Source organism: Lucilia sericata, unplaced genomic scaffold (genome assembly GCF_015586225.1).
Source record: "Lucilia sericata isolate MDLA Ls3-8-SP2 unplaced genomic scaffold, ASM1558622v1 Contig000900F_arrow, whole genome shotgun sequence".
NCBI lineage: Eukaryota > Metazoa > Arthropoda > Insecta > Diptera > Calliphoridae > Lucilia > Lucilia sericata.
In genome coordinates this window covers 87,304-95,000 of record NW_023994887.1, presented here as the reverse complement: position 1 = coordinate 95,000, position 7,697 = coordinate 87,304, and the positions used below count along the sequence as shown (strand labels likewise).

At 24.6% G+C, this 7,697-nt stretch overlaps 1 protein-coding gene across 5 annotated transcripts in view; it reads right to left on the bottom strand.

Moving 5' to 3' along the window:
- LOC119608925 (diphosphoinositol polyphosphate phosphohydrolase 2) overlaps positions 1-7,419 on the bottom strand; it is a 16,484-nt gene extending 9,065 nt beyond the window's left edge. Inside the window, exons 1-3 of one of the 5 annotated variants that reach the window (XM_037963513.1) lie at positions 7,154-7,419; positions 6,722-6,820; positions 5,467-5,865 (exon numbers count right to left, since the gene is read on the bottom strand). The gene's annotated coding sequence lies outside the window, so the exon portion shown is untranslated. Of the gene's footprint in view, positions 1-5,466; positions 5,866-6,721 lie in introns of all 5 variants that reach the window. The other 4 variants (XM_037963512.1, XM_037963515.1, XM_037963516.1 and 1 more) reach the window with 4 other exon arrangements.
- Between the last annotated feature and the right edge of the window lie 278 nt (positions 7,420-7,697).

Below are 7,697 nucleotides of genomic sequence, written 5' to 3'. Positions count from 1 at the left end.
CTGATGTTATTTTTTTAAACTATTTATAGTTATTATTAAAACCTTAGAGTGTTGACTTCTTTTGTATACATAATTTAATATTTTAATTAATTATTAAACACACATAATTTGTAAATAGCAACAATAGCTAAAGGCAGAATGCGCTGAATATATAAATAGAAGAAATTATGCATACTCGTGCTGCAAATATATCTACATAAATATTTATAACAAAAATAATTTAAATAAGAAAAGATAATTTTGCTTTAAAGACTTTAGGTTACTAAGTTTATGGGTCATATTTACGGTTAATTTATTAAACAAATGTGTGCGGTTTTATTTAGATTTTTTTTAAAGGGGTCTATATTTAAAACTTAGGAACGAACACACGTGAACATTTGTAAAAATTTTTCCTAACAGTATAATTTATAAAATATTCGAGAAAATTCTCTTTTAATAGAAAATTTTTGATAAAATTCTCTTTTTATAAAACATTTTCGAGAAAATTCACTTTTTATAGAAAATTTTCGGGAAAATTCTAGAAACATTTCAAGAAAATTCTGATTTTATAGAAAATGTCAAGAAAGTTATCATTTTATAGAAATTTTTCCACAAAATTCTCTTTTTTTTAGAAAATTTTCGAGAAAATTCTCTTTTTTTTTAGAAAATTTTCGAGAAAATTCTCTTTTTTTTGGAAAATTTTCGAGAAAATTCTCTTTTTTTTTTGGAAAAGTTTCGAGAAAATTCTCTTTTTTTGGAAAATTTTCGAGAAAATTCTCTTTTTTTTTCGAAAATTTTCGAGAAAATTCTCTTTTTTATTTGGAAAATTTTCGAGAAAATTCTCTTTTTTTTTTTTGGAAAATTTTCGTAAAAATTCTCTTTTAATAGAAAATTGTCGAAAAAATTCTCTTTTAATAGAAAATTGTCGAAAAAATTCTCTTTTTATAGAAAATTTTCGTAAAAATTCTCTTTAATAGAAAATTTTCCAGAAAATTCTCTTTTAATAGAAAATTTTGGAGAAAATTCTTTTTTAATAGAAAATTTTCGAGAAAATTCTCTTTTAATAGAAAATTTTCGAGAAAATTCTTTTTAATAAAAAATTTTCGAGAAAATTCTCTTTAATAGAAAATTTTCGAGAAAATTCTCTTTTTATAGAAAATTTTCGAGAAAATTCTCTTTTTATAGACCATTTTCGAGAAAATTCTCTTTTTATAGACAATTTTCGAGAAAATTCTCTTTTTATAGACAATTTTCGAGAAAATTCTCTTTTTATAGAAAATTTTCGAGAAAATTCTCTTTTTATAGAAAATTTTCGAGAAAATTCTCTTTTTATAGAAAATTTTCGAGAAAATTCTCTTTTTATAGAAAATTTTCGAGAAAATTCTCTTTTTATAGACAATTTTCGAGAAAATTCTATTTTTATAGACAATTTTCGAGAAAATTCTATTTTTATAGACAATTTTCGAGAAAATTCTCTTTTTATAGACAATTTTCGAGAAAATTCTCTTTTTATAGACAATTTTAGAGAAAATTCTCTTTTTATAGAAAATTTTCCACAAAATTCTTATTTCATATTGAAAATTTTCGAGAAAATTCATTTTTTAGAACATTTTCCAGAAGATTTTAATTTTTTAGAAAATACTCGATAAAATTCTCTTTTTATAGAATAAGTTTCGAAAAAAATCTCTTTTTATAGATAATTTTCGATAAAATTATCAAAATTATCTACAAAATTCTATTTAATGCAAAAAAATAATTGAATTGTTTAAATAAGAAAAAAAAAAACAATTTTGTTTATTTATTTATTCATAAAGCGATTAAATTATTTTGCTTTTGAAAAATAATGAATTTCATTACATTTCATTTTAATTATCACGTGAGATTATTATTGCATTTATAATTCCATATTGTCTACACGAAAATAGCAAAGTACTATTTTTTTTATTGTAATTTGATCAGCTGAAGATTTCAAAAGAGTTTCTTTTTAGTCATTTAGGTAGTTTCCATTAGAAGTGGAATTTAAACTCTGTTGTTCAAGCATAATGTGAGTAATATTTAAAAATGTATAGACTTTATCTGGCAATTTCATACAAAAAGAGTACTTAAGTTATCAGTTAAAAGAACATACTAAAGTCTTTGAAAATATTTAAAAAATTTTTAATTTTTTTGCAAATCATTTTGCAAATAGAATACATTTTATAAAAATCAAATACAGACTAATGTTTGAATAATATTCAATATATTTAAAAATTATAATTTAAATAATCAAATATTAAATTAAATAAATATTTTCATAACAAATACTTTTTATAGTTTTTATTGCTCAATAACTCATTAAGTAATGGTGGTAGTTTGTTTTTTGTTAATTTTCATTAACAATTTATGAATTTAATTGTTTACTTTTTTTTTAGCCTTATTTGCAATTATTATATATTTAATTATATTAAAAATTGTTTAAAAATTTGTATTGATTTCTTTTTAATACCATCGTATGTTAAAATCTTATCACTGCATAGACCTTGTTTTACGTGCCTCTGAATTATTGATTATAATTGACAGTCAAAGCCCTCTTTTTATTATAGACGAACAACAATATAAGTTACTTTTTTTCAATTAAATACTGAAGACACTGATATAATATTGTAAAGTAATTTTCGTAATGTAATTGCTAAAAACGTGTGTTGCAGTAGTAGGTGTTTGTTAATTAAATGTACATAATGTTAGCTTAGAGTTTGCAGGTGTTAAGACCATTTATGAAATGTGAGATTTATCTATTGGACAATATAAAAAGCAATAATAGCACGTTTACATAAAAAAGTTACCTATATCTTAGACCTTTTCCAAATATATACATAGTTTATAAAGCTTTCCAACTGCCATTGTCTTTGCTAGTTTGTACCTCAAAGGATATCTCATGGGGTTCAATTTAAACAGGATTAGTAAAGATGAAAGGGAACAGAAAACACAAAATATTGATATTTTGAAGGACAATATACTAGGATTTTAGATAGCAGTAAATTATCCTTTCTATAGCTTAGTCCATAATTTTAGAAACAAAACTTTCATAGACTAATGTTTACAATACTGGGAAGTCTAAAGAGTAATCAATAGACTAGCTATAAATATGTCTAAAGATTAGACGATAGTCTAGTCCATAGGCTAGTCAGTCTACTATTCTGTGTATAGGTCAACAACTTAATCAATGGACTAGTATGGGGATTAGTCAATAGGTTAGTTTTTGAATATGTGAAATATGGAGTAAACGGACAAGCGAATGAGTGAATGATGGACAAGTCAACACTAACTAACTAACTAACTAACTAACTAACTAACTAACTAACTAACTAACTAACTAACTAACTAACTAACTAACTAACTAACTAACTAACTAACTAACTAACTAACTAACTAACTAACTAACTAACTACTAACTAACTACTAACTAACTAACTAACTAACTAACTAACTAACTAACTAACTAACTAACTAACTAACTAACTAACTAACTAACTAACTACTAACTAACTAACTAACTAACTAACTAACTAACTACTAACTAACTAACTAACTAACTAACTAACTAACTAACTAACTAACTAACTAACTACTAACTAACTAACTAACTAACTAACTAACTAACTAACTAACTAACTAACTAACTAACTAACTAACTAACTAACTAACTAACTAACTAACTAACTAACTACTAACTAACTAACTAACTAACTAACTAACTAACTAACTAACTAACTAACTAACTAACTAACTAACTACTAACTAACTAACTAACTAACTAACTAACTAACTAACTAACTAACTAACTAACTAACTAACTAACTAACTAACTAACTAACTAACTAACTAACTAACTAACTAACTACTAACTAACTAACTAACTAACTAACTAACTAACTAACTAACTAACTAACTAACTAACTAACTAACTAACTAACTAACTAACTAACTAACTAACTAACTAACTAACTAACTAACTAACTAACTAACTAACTAACTAACTAACTAACTACTAACTAACTAACTAACTAACTAACTAACAACTAACAAACAAACAAACAAACAAACAAACAAACAAACAAACAAACAAACAACAAACAAACAAACAAACAAACAAACAAACAACAAACAAACAAACAAACAAACAAACAAACAAACAAACAAACAAACAAACAAACAAACAAACAAACAAACAAACAAACAAACAAACAAACAAACAAACAAACAAACAAACAACAAACAAACAAACAAACAAACAACAAACAAACAAACAAACAAACAAACAAACAACAAACAAACAAACAAACAAACAAACAAACAAACAACAAACAAACAAACAAACAAACAAACAAACAAACAAACAAACAAACAAACAAACAAACAAACAAACAAACAAACAAACAACAAACAAACACAAACAACAACAAACAAACAACAACTAACTACTAACTAACTAAGTAACTAACTAACTAACTAAGTAACTAACTAACTAACTAACTAACTAACTAACTAACTAACTAACTAACTAACTAACTAACTAACTAACTAACTAACTAACTAACTAACTACTAACTAACTAACTACTAACTAACTACTAACTAACTAACTAACTAACTACTAACTAACTAACTAACTAACTAACTAACTAACTAACTAACCTAACTAACTAACTAACTAACTAACTAACTAACTAACTAACTAACTAACTAACTAACTAACTAACTAACTAACTAACTAACTAACTAACTAACTAACTAACTAACTAACTAACTAACTAACTAACTAACTAACTAACTAACTAACTAACTAACTAACTAACTAACTAACTAACTAACTAACTAACTAACTAACTAACTAACTAACTAACTAACTAACTAACTAACTAACTAACTAACTAACTAACTAACTAACCTAACTAACTAACTACTAACTAACTAACTAACTAACTAACTAACTAACTAACTAACTACTAACTAACTAACTAACTAACTAACTACTAACTAACTAACTAACTAACTAACTAACTAACTAACTAACTAACTAACTAACTAACTAACTAACTAACTAACTAACTAATTAACTAAACACTGACATATTCCTATAAAGATATACTTTACAAATTCGCAAAATTTTAATTTAAAACAAGTAAGAAAGTATAGTCGGTCTTGGCCATCCATATGATACCCAGTTGTGAATATTAAATGTGATATATTTTTCATAATAAAGCATTTATCTTGAATATTACATTGATTCAGTTTTATTTAAGCAATTTATTGACGAAAAACTTATTTCTGAAAGAGGCTTTATATGCGTGATAGGAGCAAATGTGGACCGATCCCGACAAAATGGGCTGGATAGATTTGTACTGTAGATTTGTACTGTAGCTATAATATTTGTCTGTGCTAAATTTCATTGCAATAACAGTTCTAATATAAAATTATAATATTTAAAAATACAATTTTTAATATTTACCTTGTTTATTTGTTAAAAAAAAGTAAGTGTTTCTTTATAAAAAATACGAAGAAGTTTATCTCAAAGACAAAGTCCAGAAAAAAAAAGCACAAATTTAAGACAAGTTGGTGGGAGCGGGGCGTACTGTTGTGGTAGTAGAAAACGTTGCGCTTGGCGTTCTAAAAATCCTTAGAGAAAATTAAGTGCTGCTTAAAGCTGCTAATAATTTATATTATTATTTATTATTGTGGCTGTAGATTTAATAAATTAAATTTAAGCTTTTTTATTTGTTATATCGATTATTATTTGTTTAAAAAGGAGGACTCTAAAACGGCGGGCGTTCACTATTATTATTTTATAATTGCTGGTTAAAACTATTAATATTTATTGTTATTATTAATTTATTATGTTGTTGTTTTGCTGGGTAGTGTTTTATTTTTTAAATTTAAATAAAAATTTTATACGAAATACAAAAATAAACAACAAAATGAAGTGATGGCAAAAACAAAACTAATAATTATAATAATAATATATTTAATTAAAATATAAACAATAATGAATTAATCACTAAACCCACACTGTTAGATGACATTCAGACAGACGTTAATAACAGACACAGTTGATAAAACGACAAACAATCAGACAGACATTTTACGCACAAATCTTAAAAAAGAAACAAGGGAGATTATTTCTAGTTTGTTTTTGTAAAACTCTTTTATATGTCAAAACAAAAACAATAACTGATTGATTTTGTTCAAGAGAAATATTGTATGGGATTTGCGGGGGGGTCAGATAAAGTGAAAAAAGTTTGTTGTTTCTGTTATTGTTGGGGTGTTGCTTTATTTCAAATGTAAATAAACCACAAAACAAATACAAAAGAAATTGTTAATGCAAAAAAATAATAAAAATTTACCAAAAAAAGAAAAACCGAAAAGAAATTAATAATTAACAAAATAAAGAACAGAAAAAATAAAATATTTAAAAATTTTTGGTTGAATGTTGTTTAAAAAGACAAAAAATTAACTTAGCAATTTAAGCATTTTGGTTTTTTTGTTGTTTTTGTTTTGCTGGTTGCTTTATTATTGTTGTTGTTTTTGTTATTTTGGGTCAGTTGATGTAATTGTTGCTGTAGTTTGTTTTGTTGTTTATTTCGTAGTCTTGTTTCTTTTTGTGTTTTTATATTTTTGCAAATTTTTTATGCTTTTTTTTTTTTTTTGCTCTTCTTTAATGTCTGACTTTGTTGTTCTTGTTTTTTTAGTTATTTTTTACGTTTTACTTTTATTTCTTTATTTAAAAACTGCTGCTTTTATGATTTCTTATTGTTGTTGTTGTTTGTTCTTTTTTTAAGCCTTTTCCCCACAAATGGCAAAAAATTCTAAAAGAAAATGTTGGAAAAAAAGCTGAAGGTTTCTTCTTTTTTTGATGATTCCTATTTTTTTCTTTTGTTTCTATCAAACAGCTGTCTTCATTATTAAACTTTCTTTTTAGTTTTTCTTATCCTTTTGCTTTAAAATATTACGTTATTGTTGTATATTTAACTTTTTATGCTTAAAATTTATAATTTTATCTTAAATTTCCAGCCGTTTTTTTTCTTTGTTCGCAAATTTGTTCTTTAAAATTTACTTAAATTCCGTTGTCACACACTTGTCAACGAAATTACTTTTTTTTGCATAATTTTTTTTCTATATGATTTTCTCGTCATTCGTACTTTTCCTTTTTTTTCAACCACGTTGTTTAGTTTTCGTTTAAACTTGTTGTTTTTCACGTTTTCCAATTGAAAATTATTTTATTAATTAGTTTTCTTTAGTTTTATAAACTTTTCTTATTGTTGCAGTTACAAAATCTGTTGAAATATTTTCTTTTTTTACTGCTCTACCGGCAGCACAAAAATCTCAATGAAATTCTTGTGAAAAAGTGCAAATTTTTTCACTTTTTCGCTTTACACTCGTCTTCTTTTATCAGTTGCTTCTCTTTGACTGCGTGCCAGAGAACAACGCCGACAAAAGTAGTAATTGACGGCGTCGTCAAATGCTAAAACTGTAAACGGCGTCTGAGAAACAGCTTTCAGTGGAATGAAACAAATATACAATTTTAATTTTTGTAAAATCTAGTGAAAAAGCAAACTAGACTGTCGTCCTTACCTTTAAGTAATCATGTCAGTTCTATTACCATAAGTGATATAATAACCGTATTTTAAATTTGGACATAATAAACCAACAAAGCACTAGACCACCGTGAACGTAATTTTGACT